The sequence below is a fragment of the Pteropus medius genome, unplaced genomic scaffold (assembly GCF_902729225.1).
Source record: "Pteropus medius unplaced genomic scaffold, Ma_sr-lr_union100, whole genome shotgun sequence".
NCBI classification, from domain to species: domain Eukaryota; kingdom Metazoa; phylum Chordata; class Mammalia; order Chiroptera; family Pteropodidae; genus Pteropus; species Pteropus medius.
This window is the reverse complement of record NW_024350397.1, coordinates 1,716,549-1,732,498: the sequence shown is the minus strand read 5'-3', so window position 1 is coordinate 1,732,498 and position 15,950 is coordinate 1,716,549. Positions and strand designations below refer to the sequence as shown.

The window sequence follows — 15,950 nt, the reverse complement described above, 5'->3', positions numbered from 1 at the left end:
GCGCGCTGAGGGCGAAGAGAATGGCATCCCAAGAGGGTCAAAATAGGTAAAAGACGTTCGCTTATAAAAGAAGAAATTGAGTTAAGCGTGTAATAAAGACTCATGAGCTTTTAAAAATGCTTTATTTACACTCTTCCACAGTACTGTAAGAGAATACGCCCAATAGATTGAGCACGCGCCCTACTCTTTCAAATAGTTTTGTGAAAAGGGAAACAGAAAGCAAGGTCAAGAAGAAGCAGTACTGACTTGGGAATCTATAGAGTGTAAGTGACAATATTTTCTCTTTACCAGATGTTGTTCTAAGTGCTTGAAGTATATTGACTCTTAATCCTTATAACAACTCCATTTATCTAATGGGTAGACTAAGGCATACACAAATTAAATAACATTCCAAAAGTTACACCACCAGTGGAGAGCATGGAGTTAAACTTAGGTTGTCGGGTACAGGGTTTATTTTTCCTTTTTCTTATAACAAGTTTATTGAGATTTCATTCATATACTAAACATTTCACCCCTTTAGATGTACCATTCAATGGTTTTTAGTATAGTCGCAGCAATCACCGCAATCATTTCGAGAACATTTCATCACCTCCAAAAGAAACTTTGTGCGCATTAGTTATAGCCCCCCATCGCTAACTTCCCCCAGCCCTTAATAATTACTTATCTACTTTCTGCCTCTATGGAATTGCCTCTTCTAGACATTTCATATAAATGGAGTCTTGCAATAATATGTTGGGGTTTTTTTGTGACTAGCTTCTTTTACTTGGTATACTAATTTCAAGATTCACCCGTGTGGTAGCATCCTTCAGTACTTCATTCCTTTCTGTGGCCAAATAATATTCTATTGTATGGCTTTGAAAGATAAACTGAAGCATATTAAAATTTGTAAGAGTTTATTTGAGCAAAAATTAATTGGAATCAGAAAGCATCAGTCTAGGAGACAGAAAGGAGCTGGTAGGAGCTGTACAAAATGAAAGACTTCTGCAAGCAAAAGGGAGCAGGAACAAGGAAGTTATATTAGGCAAAAAAGTGGGTTGGTTATTGCAAAGAAGATGGCAGGTGTCTATCATGAAGATTACCTAACTAGTGTTGATCAGGCATTGACTGGTTCGATTCCATTTCTGGGGGAGCCAAAACTATAATTAAGTCGAGGTTTGGTGAAGTGAGGCTCAGCATAAGAGACTCCATTTTGGGCTTGTTGCCTTGTTTTTAACAATGAATATGCCATATATCATTATCCATTTGTAACTGACAGATATTTGTCATCCATTTAACTTGTTTACATCTTCGCTATTATAAATAATGCTGCTATGAACATTCATGTATAAGTTTTCGTATGGACATATGTTTTCACTTCTGCTGGGTATATACCTAGTTGTGGAAGTGCTGGGTTATATGAGAACTCTGTGTTTAATCTTTTGAGGAACTGCAAGGCTATTTTCCAAAGGAGCTGCACCATTTTCATTCCCGCTGGTAGTGTACGAGAGTTTCAATTTCTGCACATTCTTACTAATACTTTTTATTTTGTTTTGTTTTTGATTTTGTTTTTTCAACAGTAATCACCCTAATGGATATGAAATGGTATCTCACTTTTGATTTGCATTTCTCTAGTGAATGTTGAGCTCTCTTCATGTGATTATTGGCTAGTTGTGTATTTTCTTCAGAAATATGTTTATTCAGATCAGATATTTTTAAACTGGATTATTTGTCTTTTCATTATTGTTTTAAGAGTGCTTTATATATTCTTGACATAAGTCTCTTATATCCATTCTGGACATGTCTCTTATATCCATTCTGGATATAAGTCCCTTACAGATATATGATCTGTAAATACTTTATCCCATTCTGTGGGTTAAATTTCACTTTCTTTCTTTTCTTTTTCTTTTTTTTTTTATGCCTACAGCACCTGGTCTTCCTAGGTAGTCTCCCATCCAAGTACTAACCAGGCCGACCCTGCTTAGCTTCTGAGATCAGATGAGATGGCACACGTTCAGGGTGGCATGGCTGTAGTGAATTTCACTTTCTTGATGGTGTCCTTTGAAACATAAAAGTTAATTTTGATGAAATCCAACTTCTCTATTTTTTATTTTATTGATTGTCCTTTTACTGTCATATTTAGGAAACATCGCCTAACTCAAGATTGTGAAGATTTACCCTTCAAAGATTTTTGTATTTTTAGCTCTTACATTTAGGTCTTTGATCCATTTTGAGTTAATTTTGGTATATGTTTTGAGGTAAAGGTCCAACTTCATTTTTTTTTTTTTTGATGTGGCTTTCCAATTGTCCCAGTACTATTTGTCAGAAAGACTCTTCTTTCTCCCATTAAATGGTACTGGTATTTATTAAATGGTACTTATTGATGTCAGTTGATCATACACTGGATTTATACTGAATTTTCCATTCTATTTCACTGACTTGTATGTCTTGATTATTGTAGCTTTGTAGTAAATTTTAAAATTGAGATGTGAGTCCTCCAACTTTGTTCTCCTTTTTCAAGACTCTTTTGGCTATTAAGGGTCTCTGCATTGTCACATGACTTTTAAGATGAGCTTGTTAATTACTGCCTGAAAGGGATTTTGATAGGGATTGTGTTGAATCTGTGGATCAATTTCAGGAGTATTGTCATCTTGACAACATCAAATCTTCTAAAACATGAACATGAGAGAACATTCCATTTATTTAGGTCATCTTTAGTTTCTTTAGTCATACTTAGTTTCAACAATGTTTTCCAGTTTTCAGTGTATAAGCCTTACTTACACTTTTATTAAATTTTATTAAGTTTATTTAAGTACTTCATTCTTTCTAATGCTATTATAAACAATTGTTTTTATATTGTTCATTGCAAGTGTGTAGAACTACAATTGACATTTATATACTGACATTATATCCTATAACCTTGCTGACTCATTTATTAGTTCTAACAGTTCTTTTGGGGTTGTAGCTGCCTTAGATTTTTGCTATATACAAACTCATGTCATCTGCAATGAGAGACAGTTTTATTTTTTCTTTTACAATCTGAAAGCTCTTTTTCTTTCTTTTTTTGTTTTTCGTTTTTTGTTTTGTTTTGTTTTTTTTGCCTCATTACCCTAGCTAGAACCTCCAATACAATGTTGAAGTGGTGAAGATGAACATCCTTATATTGTTCCTGTTCTTAGCGGAAAAGCATGCATTTTCACCATAATGTATGACGTTAGCTGTGGGTCTTTTGCAGATGCCCTTTAACAGGTTGGAGAAGTTCCCCTTGCCTTTTCTTTGTTAAGCATTTTTATCATGAAAGGGTACTAAATTTTGTCAAAACATTTCCCCCCCCTATCTATCAAGATGGGGTTTTTTTATTCCTTTAATATAGTATATTATATTAATTGACCTTTAGGTGTTAAATCAACCTTGCGTTCCTGCAACAGTCTCATTGGGTCACGGTATATTACCCTTTACACATGTTGCTGCATTCATTCTCAGCCCACTGGCTAGAATGTTGTGATCATGCCATTCTTTTTTTCAAAACTTTCCAGGGTCTTCCTTCCCACTCCATTAATTATTAAACCAGGATTTGTAATAAAATTAAAATGTAAAACATGTCTGAGTTTCTTTGAATTACTTGAAGAACAACCTTTTAAAAATGTCTTTCAGATAGTTTAGCAATACTTGTCAGAATTACAAATGCATATAGGCTTTAATCAAACAATTCCATTTCTCTAAATTTATTGTATGAATATACTTGCTCAAATTTACAGCTGATTTCTTATAGCATGGGATAAGAAATAACCTAAGTGAATGAATTATCTTCAGGATACATTGTTAAAATTGCTGAGTAAAACAAGCAAGGAGTAGGGCACTGTACACACACACACACACACACACACACACACACACACTTACTTGTGTGTGTACAGACAATCTCTGGTAGCCTTGGTTGATTTTGGAAATGAAACTGAAAGGCTGGAAGACAGTATGCAAAGAGGATTATTTATACCTTTGATTTTTTTTAAGATTTTCAATATGTTATAATTATAAATTTTATTTTAAAGATTTAAAATACTTCATTAAAAATGTAAAATGACTTCAGATCTGCAGTTTGCTTCAGAGGAGATGAATTGAATATCTAATGATGAATGGAGGCAGGGAGACTCACTTTTCACTGTCAACCTTCTTTGTACCCTTTTAATTTTATACCATGTACATACAGGGGGGGAAAGGAAGTACCTTCAAACATTTTAGGTCTCATATAATTTTGTTAATGAAATTATTATATAAATTCTTAAATATGGTCAAATTACCTTAAAATCATATAAAGCTTTATAATTATGTATCTAAATTTATTATAATTCAGCTGACCATTCACATCCATATCTTTGGGTTTATATGGTTTTACTCCCAATGGAAATTTTCTTGCAGCTCTATAGTTCTAAGCATCCATAGACTTAAGAAAGTAAAAGATTATTTAAAAATTATACTTCTTTTATTTAATCCCTATGAGTAGATTGTAGAAATCATGGAATTAAGATTGACATGAAGTTTTCTGAAAAAAAATTTATGAAATATGTAAATTCGTCATCTGACATGCCAGTTGTTTAATATATTCGAAGTACTCATTATATAAACACTTCTGGTTGTATTTATAAACACTAGGCCTCCCAACGCCTCCAGAACTTCAGGCCAGGAGGCCTTTCATGGATTACAGCTTGGGTAACAGCATGCCAATCCCACCCATTCACTAAAATTCAGTCTTAGAGCTTGCTGGGATTTATAAGGTACAAATAAAATTTCCAAAGTGGTTTCTCATGGTTATATTATACGGAGAGATAAACTGTTCCTATGCTGCTTCTGTAAAAATGATAGTGAACTCTTTAACCAGTTCATATATATGTATGAGATTTGCATAGATCATCTTTCAATATTTACAGCAATCACTCAGACTCTCATATTCAGATTGACAGCATTCATTATCCCTTTCTTGAGTCTTTCTGTCTCAGATGGTTCAAGAATCTGAGGCACAGGCTTCTGTGGTCCAAATGGACAGTCCTGTCAACAAACAAATATCAGAGGAAAGAATTGATGAATCTGATCATTTCTGACAGCACATGCCTATTTTCTGCTGCTGCTGTTTCTGTTATGACCACATGGGGTCACTGCTGAAAACTGGCGGTTTAACAATGCGAAATACATTCTCATCCAAAGCCAGCATGGAGCCATGCAATGCCGGTAGTGTCTCAGTGTCCTCATAAAATAGTTTACGTTGATTTTGAACAGTACGTTGATTTTGAACTTACTGTTCAAAATCATATTTGAATCGTATTTGTCTGGCCAGTATCGTATTTGTCTAATACTGGCCAGTATAGTATTTGTCTAATTGTATCAAAAATTGAGATGTAGACAGGTTAAGTACAATGACCAAGATCACAGGGTAAGTAGTGATTCTAACCCAGGTTTGACGTTTTAGTTACTGTGATTATAAATCCATCTCTTCAATATGGCCATGCTTTTTGTCTTAGTAATTCCACTTTTTGGGAATTTATCCTAATTAGAAATGCACATCAAGATTTACATACAAGGATAGTCAATGTAGTATATAACGGTAGAATATTGGAGATAATCTAAAAATCCAACAAGGAGGGACTAGTTAATTTATAATCCATCCATAAATAAGAATACTAATAGATTATATTTATTAAGTGATTAATATTGAACAGTCACAGGTCTAAGCATTTTGTCTCTTAGTTAACCCTGTAGGATCCAGGTATTATTATCACATTTCATCTAGTCTAAAACATCATCATAAGACATTCCATTATTTTATGCACCACTGAAAAAATGCTACCAATTAATCTAGGACACAATGTTATTTCATTGTCAATGGCGAGGTGTAGTCTGATTTCATTGATATTAAAATATGGGGACAATGTTCATCTTAGAATTGAAAAATAAGCGATTATCGTCCTTAATTTTATGAATGAAGAAACTGAGGCACAGAGAGATTAAATAACTTGCCCAATGTACAAAAAAACAAAACAAGGCTGTAAGTAAAGGTAGAATAGTAATTAAGCAGTTCCAGCTTTCTCTTTCTCTCTTTCTCTCTCTCTCTCAAAATATTTTAACAATATTTTTTCAAAAACAAAACTACAAAACACCATTACAGAAAGAGTAATTCAGTCACCTCAGAACACAGAGGGCTTTTGGATAGGCCTTAAATCGTAGGACTCATTCATATTAGGATCACAAGAATCTCTTCTATTCAATGGATTAAACTAAGCTCTGAGCTACAGAGTTGCCTTTATTAAAGGAGTTTTGTATCTTCTTCACTACCCTCTCAGATGCTCTAAGTAAATGAGTAGCACTGACAACTTTTCTATTTCCCTGATTTTTTTTCTAAGCAAATGCTGCTATTTTAGGAACATAAGGTGACAGATGTAAAGGCATATACACATGCTTATAAGCCAATGTTTTAAAGTATGAACATTGGCTTTAGGAATTATGACACCATGTTCTTGCAGTTTGACTTTGTATATTTCACACTAAGTTCTCTTTCTTTTGGGGGAGGGGAGGCTAGGGTTTCCAAAATTGGTCCAGGGCCCTATTCTTGCATTAGAAGCATTTAGAGAACTGACTAAAATATGCAAAGTTCTGGGTCGTACCCCCAGACTTATTTAATGAGACTGTCGAGGGATGGGATTCAGGAATCTGCATTTTTTACGAGCTGTTCGGTATGCTAACCTTTGAGAACCACTGCTGGAGACCATCATATGTGTGTGTAATCCCATGGAATTCCACATTTTTCTGAAGAGCTTGTCCTACCACAGTAAGAATACCTCACCTAACCTAGTTAGTGTAAGAGTCAAGCCCCTTTCTCCATAGGGAACAAGTTAATGCTTTTTTTGCTGTATTTGTTATAATAATATTTGCTTTGTTTGCTAAAATTGTTTATACTAAATTTTACTTAGATTATAAAAGTTTTATTTATTCACTTACACGTGATTTTTAATTGTTCTATGCTGCTTTAATGAGTTCTGTGAGCTGAGACCCCAACAAGCCTATGAACTCAGACACACAGCCACCAGCACAGAAATACTCATTTCTATGCTTGCTACATTCAATACTAACTCATATCATCTTCTTTTCTTTTAAAAAGGAAGAAAAAAAAAGGAGGAAGAAAAGATCCTTTGAAAAGGCAAGAGGGAAGCGAGATTGCTTTACCATGTTTCTTTCCTGTGCAGGTTGTTGTCCCATCTCAGAGCCATCTGTCACTGTCTCCCTTGCCCGCCCCTCTGGAAATACTGCTGCAGCCAAGCTACAGTGCGACTGTCCTCTTGTGGGCAGAAATGCCTGCCAGGGGTTGCAAGAGGAAACCAGCCTCTAGTTGGATGGGAACCAGAAGGCTCTGGGAACGGTATGATCTCATTCCTTGGGATGGAGCCCACATTTTCTCACCGGGGTCAAGCCACTTCTGCTTGGTCTGTGGCAACCCAGCTGGATTAGAAAAAGAAAAGCTTGCCTGAGGAACCTCATAGCTAAAGGCCCAAAGACATTAAAAATTAGGCCTATTCCTGTCTGTTCCAGCGTTCTAAAAAATGAGCACTCCATGCAGGTCCCTGAGACATGAAAATAGGCCTTTAAATTGACCTTTCTAGAGAGACGGTTTGGATCTCCCTAAAACTTCAGCAAACTCTGCAGAACATTCAACACTTTCTTAGTCGGGTATTTCCTTTAAAATGTCCTGTTTCTTATCAATTTCAGATATTTTTCCAAGAACCCCAGGGAGATTTGCAGTGGAATAATTTAGTTCACATGGTAAAAATGAAACCACCACTGCACAGCTTATGATGCAATAAATAAAGTAAGTGTAATAAAAGAGTCACTAAAGAAAACCCGAAAGTTTGGTATCTTAAAAAGAAAAACCACAGCAATGTGGCTTTGACCCGCTTAACTGGGTACCTGAGTTTCTCCACGCAGAGACCCAGGGTTTCTGTTACTAACTAGAGTTCTAGTCAGTTGCATAAAAAAACCCAACCAACAACCGACTCTAGTTCCCCTGCATTGAAGACATTAAATTTTATCACTCTACATATGCCATTTTTTTTTTCCTATAAATTCTCACTATTTTCTCCATTTAAACATTGGAATAATAATCATCTTTACTAAGCATTCTGGTTTCATAAATAAGGAAACTAAAGCTCAGAAGGCTGAAGTAGTTTTTCCAGATCACACAGCTAGTAAAAGACAGAAAATTTTTTAAAAAAATTATAAGATAAAAAGGCATCTGGATGTTAAGTCGCACTTTAAACCCCATGTTTTTTCTTTCACCCCAGACTTTATGTCGGGAAAAAAAGATACAAATACTATGTAATTGATTATATTGGATTACAGTTTATTTATGGGAACTATACTGAGCAACATTTCTAATATTAACCTTCTCTAAAAGGAACTGCATGTTACAGGAATGACAGATGAGATTTGTAGGTCAAAAAGCTAGCCTCTGGCCATTGTTCTGTTATTTGATAGCAAGGTGACTCTGGCTAAGTTTTCCCCTTGACCACATTTTCATCATTTATAAAGTGAAAGTGTTGAATTAAATCACTTCTAAGATCTTTGCTTACTTCAAGAATCTACCCATGTTAACTAAATAACAAAATTGAAACATGGATTTGAGTGACAAACAGCTACTGCTACATAGTGACTTTGACCTATACCAGGTTGCTACAGTCCACATCATCTTTATGTCATGAGCACGTTCCCAGAAAGGTCCTCTCTGACCTAAGGAAGGTCCAGCCCATAGCATCTCTCACATTCCTTTACCTTTTCCACCTTGTTCATTTCCTTCATGACATGTGTCACAAGTTGTATTCTCATATGTATTTGCTTGTCCATTTTCTCTCTCCCCATGCTGCAGGCTTCCTTAAAGTCATTGAGCTTGTCCCTTCCAGTTTTCCAGCACTTAGAACTGTGACTGGCATATAATACATACTCAAATATATGTTGAATGAACAAATGAGTGAGAAAATTGCCTTTAAACTGCTATCATGGATATTCTTTGTTTCTCACTTATAAAGTTAATTTTAGAAGCAGTTACTAGAGATAAAGGCAACAAAATCTTAATTTCCATGCATTACAAAGAAAATCGGAATGATATTCACTAAAATGTTGGCAGTAGTTTTCTCTGATCTGAGTGTTAAGACAGGGGGTAAATTTCATTATCTATTTTCCAGAATGTCTTTATCGAACATGAATTGTTTTGCAATCAGACTTCCATTTTTAAAAAGTACAGAGTCTTGACGTGCTCTCCAACTTGTTCTTCTGGGGTTAAAGCTATAACCTGTGCATTCAAGATGGGGGAATTATGGGAACCTTGTAGTACATCTGGAGTTCCCCATCTTTAATTAAATGGAGATAAGATACACCTCTTTAATCCAGCCTCCCGCCTTGGAGTTCTGGGCCCCAGACCATGCTCGTGAATCTAGGATCTGATAGGTGCAGCCTGGGGAGCTGGCTAGGCTGCAGTTCACTTAGGTAGAACCACCCGTAGCAGCAGGTTTTGAGCAAGCAAGGAGGTGTAGACTCTGAGAGCAGGGCTGCAAGTGGAAGTGGCGGGAGAGGAGGCTGGTCAGTGGCTTCACAGACAGTAAATAGCAGCAGATGGACAATTTGGCTTGAGTCTCTGGAGCCTATTGACCCCCGCATCAGTGTCTCTTGAATGAGTGACTTAGCACATGATAAGTCCAAGAATATAATCTAATGGCTACATCATTTTGAAAGCAACACATGTGGGTTAGGATTTGGGCTCTATATATTATCTAAGTGATGTAAGACAAGTTACTTGTCTCTAAATTTAAGATTCTTCAAAAGTAAAATAGAGCTCATTTCAGCAAATTTCAGGGTTATTGTGTTAGGTATAATAACTAACAAGAAAATGGAAGTATTGTTTTTCAAAAGTATTTTATTATTGTGTAAACACATGTAATAATTGATTTCCCTTTTCTCCTAATGCCAAAGGTTAACAGCTTTTGATATTACGAAAAGCAAAATAAAAATGAAGTAGCTTTAATTTTTCCCCTTCTATAAGTAAAAAACCCAAGGCTCTATGAATTTAAGTGATTTGTCCAAGGTCACATGAACAGAAAGTATCAAAGCAGAGGTTTGAATCCCAAAAGTGCTGTTAATTTCTACAGTATTTCCCAGGAACATTCCCCTCAAGCTTTCTGAAATTCAGGTCTCAGGGGCCCCAGGCCCATCAATGGAATGAGAATTCCCCAGGTGATTCCTATGGGGCAAACAGGAAACACTAATCTTATGCCCAGCTAGCATCAGCTTGGGAGTTCAGATACTTGGTGACAGTGTCCCCCTTACCCCCAGCCTGTCTCTCAGAAGGGACTGGCGACAACCTCCCCTCTCCATGGCTCTGCTGTTAGAATAGGGCTGAAGCTAGAAGAAGGCCTCGACTCACAGAGGTGCAGGACCATGGTCACCCTTCATTCTCAGAGATTTTCCTACTTGGATAGAAATAAGAGATACAGAGATGTATTATTGAAAATTTAAAAAGGTAGGGTAGAGAGCAAACAGAAAATAAATAACCTAAAATGTGTCACAAATACCTGAAAACATAAATTTTACCTGTATGCAGTAGTGTGCTGATAAATATTTAGCAACCAGCTCTCTGAAAATTCTGCTCTGACTTGTGGCATTTGCTGATTTCTGTGGTGTAAATAGTCCCATCATGGCCCACATTGAGCTACCAGTGTGAGGGCCCCAAATGCAGAGTTGGGAAGCCATGCACAGGAGCATGTTATAGTGTAGTATTTCCATCATGCAGATATAAGAAATGCAAGTAACCCCAAGACCTTGAGAAACAATAAAATGTGATAAAATAATCAGAAAGTGGTAAGTAGTTAGCATTTATGACCTTTATCTTTAGTATGTATTTTATTTACTTATAATTTTATATCATTTCATTTTTAACAATGTGAATGTTTAACAAACAGCTCTCACAGATCCTGGATGTTGAACACTGGCTCCGTGAGCACGTAACAATGCCACAGCCTATGGGTGTCTGGGCAGACGAATCCTGTTGTAGGGAGAGCATTGGCCTGGACTGCCCATCTGTGCTACACAAGTTGGGGAAAATGCCCACCCACCCTTGGCATTCTTAAGAACATCTTCGGAACAGGCCTTAAGCCCCAGCAGTGCCTCCACACACCCATCGTCCCACCCAGTGTCAGGGCGAGAGGAAGCAGGTGGTTGCTCTGGGTGTCTGCAGACCCCAAGAAGAATTAAAGCTTGTTTACCTTAAGGATAAGCAAAATTAGTGGTCCATTTCTGAGGTTTCCTAGGCTCAACCCTCCCTCTATTTCTACCCCTGGGAGATAGCTAAAATTCCTTCAGAGCCTCTCTTCTCTGAGTTAGAAATAAAATATTAAAACTATAAAGACCATAATACACTCTAAGACCATTAATGTCATTGCAAATGGTAAGATTTCATTTTTTATGGCTGAGTAATATTCCTTTGTATATATGTACCACAGCTTCTTTATCCACTTGTCTATTGATGGGTATTTAAGTTGCTTTCATGTCTTGGCTATTATAAATAGCACTGCAGTGAATATAGGGGTGCATATATCTTTTCAAATTAGTGTTTCAGTTTTCTCCAGGTAAATACCTGGGACCTAGAGTGTGTTATGCTAAGTGAAATAAGTCAGACAGAGAAAGAGAAATACCAGAACAAAATAAATAAAGAAAACAGAAACAGACTCATGGAGACAGAGAACAAACTGGTGATTGCCAGATAGGAGAGGAATTGGGGAGCTGGGTGAAAAAGGTGATAAGATTAAGAAGTAAAAATTGGTAGTTACACAATAGTCGCGGGGATGTGAAGTACGGCATAGGGAATATAGTCAAAAACGTAATAACTATGTATGGTGCCAGGTGGGTACTAGACTAATTTGGGGGATCACTTCGTAAATTATATCCATGTCTAACCACTATGCTGTCCACCTGAAACTAATATAAAATAATATTGAATGTCAACTCTACCTGAAAAATAAAAAATTTAAAATGTATGTACAAAGACTAGGTTGAGGAATATCTGAAATTTATTCATGTTCTGAAGAAGCGGGGCAGAGGCTAGAGCTTGAAAAGGAAAGTCAGCCTCCTCTCCAGGGTGGGCTGGGATGGGAAACTTATCCAAGGCATTTCACAAGTAGCCTATGGGTCAGTCCTGTTTTCCTCCAACTGTGCACGGAGGTGCACAGGAAGTTGTTAATTTGGGTTTGGGTTCAGACAGACCTGGATTAGAATCCAGTGTCCTTGGACACATTATAGTAGTTCCCCGCTGTGGGAGAAACATTCCAAGATCCCCAGTGGATGCCTGAAACCGTGGATAGTACTGAACTCTAGACATATGATATGTTTTCCTATACTTACATACCTGTGATAAAGTGTAATTTAGAAATTTGGCATAATAAGAGATTAACAACAATAACTAATAATAAAATAGTTATAACAATGTACTGCAACAAAAGTGATGTGGACGTGGTCTCTCTCTCTCAAAATATCATATTGTATGGTACCACATGATGATGATGTGAGATGATACAACACCTACATGATGAGATGGAGTGAGGCGAAGATGTAGGCATTGTGAAATACTATTAGACTACTGCAAAGGTTACTTGATCACAAGCACAGCAATACCACAACAGTTGATCTGATAGCAGAGAGGCTACTAAGTGACTAACAGGTGGGGATGCTGGACAAAAGGAGGATTCGGGTCCTGGCAAAGATGGAGCGGAACGGAGGGGAGATTTTACATAGCTACTGAGAACGGTGTGCAATTTAAAACATGAATTTTTTATTTCTAGAATTTTCCATTTAATATTTTTGGACCACAGTTGACTGTGGGTAACTGAAACCGTGGGTAACGGAAACCTCAGAAAGCAAAACCCGTGGATGGGGGCAGGAGCGGGGCTTACTCTCTTTAAACTCGAGCAAATCCCACATGCAAATGTAGAGGTGAGTGCCCACCTCAGGACTGTTGCAAGATGATCTAGCTAAAGGGTTTAGCAGAGTGCCTGGGACGGTCGTAGTAAGTGCTCACTACAATAGCTATTACTGTTATTTTTAGTACGGTCAATGTGTGTATTGATGATGCGTTATTATGAAATCCATCAACTGAAGCATCTTGATACTAAGAAAAGAAGTTCCGATGAACATGAATCCATGGCTTTAATAAAGAGAGGAAAGAGGTCTCATCCATCCACACAAAAAAGAGTGACTCTGTTGGCAATTGTGTTTTGTTCTGTAATGTAACTGCAAGGGCAGAAAACAAAACGCTTAAAACAAATCACATGAAGATAAGCATGCCATACCTTTTTTAGGCCGTTGAAAAAAAATCTGGCCAATTTCTTAATGTGTTGCATGTGAAGAATACTATTTCAAAGGAGGTTAGTAAATCATTGCTTTTGGAAGGTAGGCTATTCTAGCATTTTTTTCTCTATGCATTTACATTTGTAGTTACCAAGTGGGGATGAGACATTTACTTTTTAAAACCAATCCCCGCTCCCACTCAAACGATATGTTGCCAACACTTCCCTCAGATCATGGGCAGGGCCTTGCCTATGCAGCATTTATAAGTGGTGCCGAGTGTTGGGGCGGGGAGGTGGGGGGTGGTACTGAGGTTTATAAGGAGTGACGGGAGATACCTAAGGTTGCACATGGATCCCCTCATCCACCTGGGACTGCTCCAGGACCAGGACCATTGGGCCCTAGGCAGTTTAAGGGACTGCCACTGCTCACTCTCTCCCCTATCCCCACACACACATTTTCAAATGTGAAAAATGAAAGCTCTTGCATAGGCCCGAGCACAGAGTCTTGCACAGTTCCTGAGCCATGTGGTCATTTTGGAAGCCCAAAATTAAGAAATGCTGTACCAGGAGTTTCCATTTGAGAGGTGGAAGAAAGAAGCACAGAGCAGTGGTTTCTGTTTTTAAAGTGTGGTTCAAGGATCTCAAATTTGGGGAAGTCATAACACAAAGCAATTAATAAAAACATACTACGTATCATACAGAATAGTGCAGCTGAGACACTTTGAGAGACCTAAGTTGCAGCTTTCTGCACATGAAAACAAAAGTTTTCTGATTCACAGATGGGCCCAATTTACACACAGCCTTCAGAGATAAACAAAGGCCACAGCTGAAAGTATCAAGGAACTTCCCTTCCCCTCCCACAGCTACTGGGGGATTTCTTTTCCCTTCACGATGTGAGAACTACATCTCTGCCCCGGCCTCATTTCCCTCATTCAGTTGCTGTTCCCACTTTGCCCAGTGATGGCAAAAGTTGTTGAGTACAGTAATGTCCTTGTCTGCACTCCTGCCCAAAGGGGCGAAGGCTGAGGCAGCTGAGAGCACTGCCTTGCACACTGATGTGCCACTAGTGCATCATAGATGCTCATTCTTTTATTCCTTAAGGTAGCCAGGTGGGGCTGGAGGCTACAGGGCTTGTTGCCTCTGCAATCTCATCTGGGACGCCAAGGGTGCTGCTGGGGCAGAGCAGAATTTAATGAACCATGTGGTCTCCACAGGTCTAAGAGCCATCCACCTCGAGATGCTGAGTGGGGTGAGCAGGTGCATCAGCCAGCTAGCAGCTGAAGGGGACCCAGGCCCTTCTGGAGGAAGGGCTTTGTGTTTCAGGTGCCAGAGGAGCATGGCCAAAGCCCAAGGAACAGTCAGCGGTGGTGGGGCATGAGGTGAGGCTGGTATTTCCCCAGGCTGGAAGAGGCAGCCCTGAATCTCCTCTTCTCCTGGGCATTTTATCTTTGGGCTGACTTACTGTCTTTATAGAGGTGTCCAAGCTAACTGCTCAAAGCAGACTAAATCTCTGTCATTTTGAAAGATTTAATATGAAAAAGGTCAATTATAATTATAATCTAATATATCATAAAAAAGCCAAAGAAAAAGAAGAGCTACTGGATTTTTAAAATACAATTTCAACTGTTTAAAAAATTTAAAGATCATAATAATGATTTTAAATTTATTATCCACCTGTCTATACAGTTTTTCATCTGAAAGTTATTGGAAGTTCAAAGAGATTGTTATTCAGATATCTGAATTGGCAAATATGTGTAGTTGGGACAATAAAACCATATGGAAAAAAGTTATGTTTATGAAATCAGTCTTAAGTTCCTCTTTAAAAATATCTTATTTGAAGCTTTATTGAAATTCAGTATTTCATTACCTTCGTCGAATATTTTACATTTTACTGTTATAGTTTAATAAAACATATTTTTCACCAAGCCACATATTGCTATCCCCCAATTTATTCCAGTTCATCCCAGTATCCTCTAAAAATATCGTACTTTACAAACATATTTGACTAGAAAGCATGTCCTATGTTACATTAGTATAGAGCCCCATTTGGTGTCCCATTGGCCAATGCACTACCCATCCTTAATCATTTTCTTTCCCATGGGTAAATGAGTTCTGATTTCCAATCTATAGATTACAAACCCATTCATTATTTTCCCAGCCTGTGACTGGAGAAAGCTTCTTTAAACTGTATCTGGTTGCAACTCATTTTTAAAGTGCATTTTGTTGGCTGCAAACAGCTTCAAAAGAGAGCTGTTTTGTGATGTACTTTATAATGACTTCTTGAATAACTCCACTACACCTGTGCACACTCTAGCTCAGGTGACTTCTCATTGGCCAATTTAACACTCACTTTGTTAGCAACTCCTAAAAGAGCAGGGGTGCTTTTGTAAGCAAGCCCATGTAACACAGTCCTGACCAAGAAAAATGCAAAGAGTCTGCAAACTTTTTCTTCTTAGTTGTTCTCTCGCTTCAGTTTCTTCCAGGTCAAACCAGATCCAGTCTTTGTTAGAGTTTAAAAATATTTTGAGTAACATCTCCTCTTAATTCACCCTGCCAGTTGAAATCTGCTAATGCATAAGTCTTTAACGGCCAGCGAGAACC

At 37.6% G+C, this 15,950-nt stretch overlaps 1 long non-coding RNA gene and 1 pseudogene across 1 annotated transcript; one reads left to right on the top strand and one right to left on the bottom strand.

The window, feature by feature from the left end:
- The first annotated feature begins 9 nt into the window (after positions 1–9).
- Positions 10–10,202, top strand: LOC120584102 (uncharacterized). The gene is made up of 3 exons (XR_005647961.1): positions 10–46; positions 142–263; positions 7,127–10,202. It is a non-coding gene; the product is annotated as an uncharacterized LOC120584102 (long non-coding RNA).
- Positions 1,895–2,012, bottom strand: LOC120584169 (uncharacterized; annotated as a pseudogene).
- Positions 10,203–15,950: the final 5,748 nt, after the last annotated feature.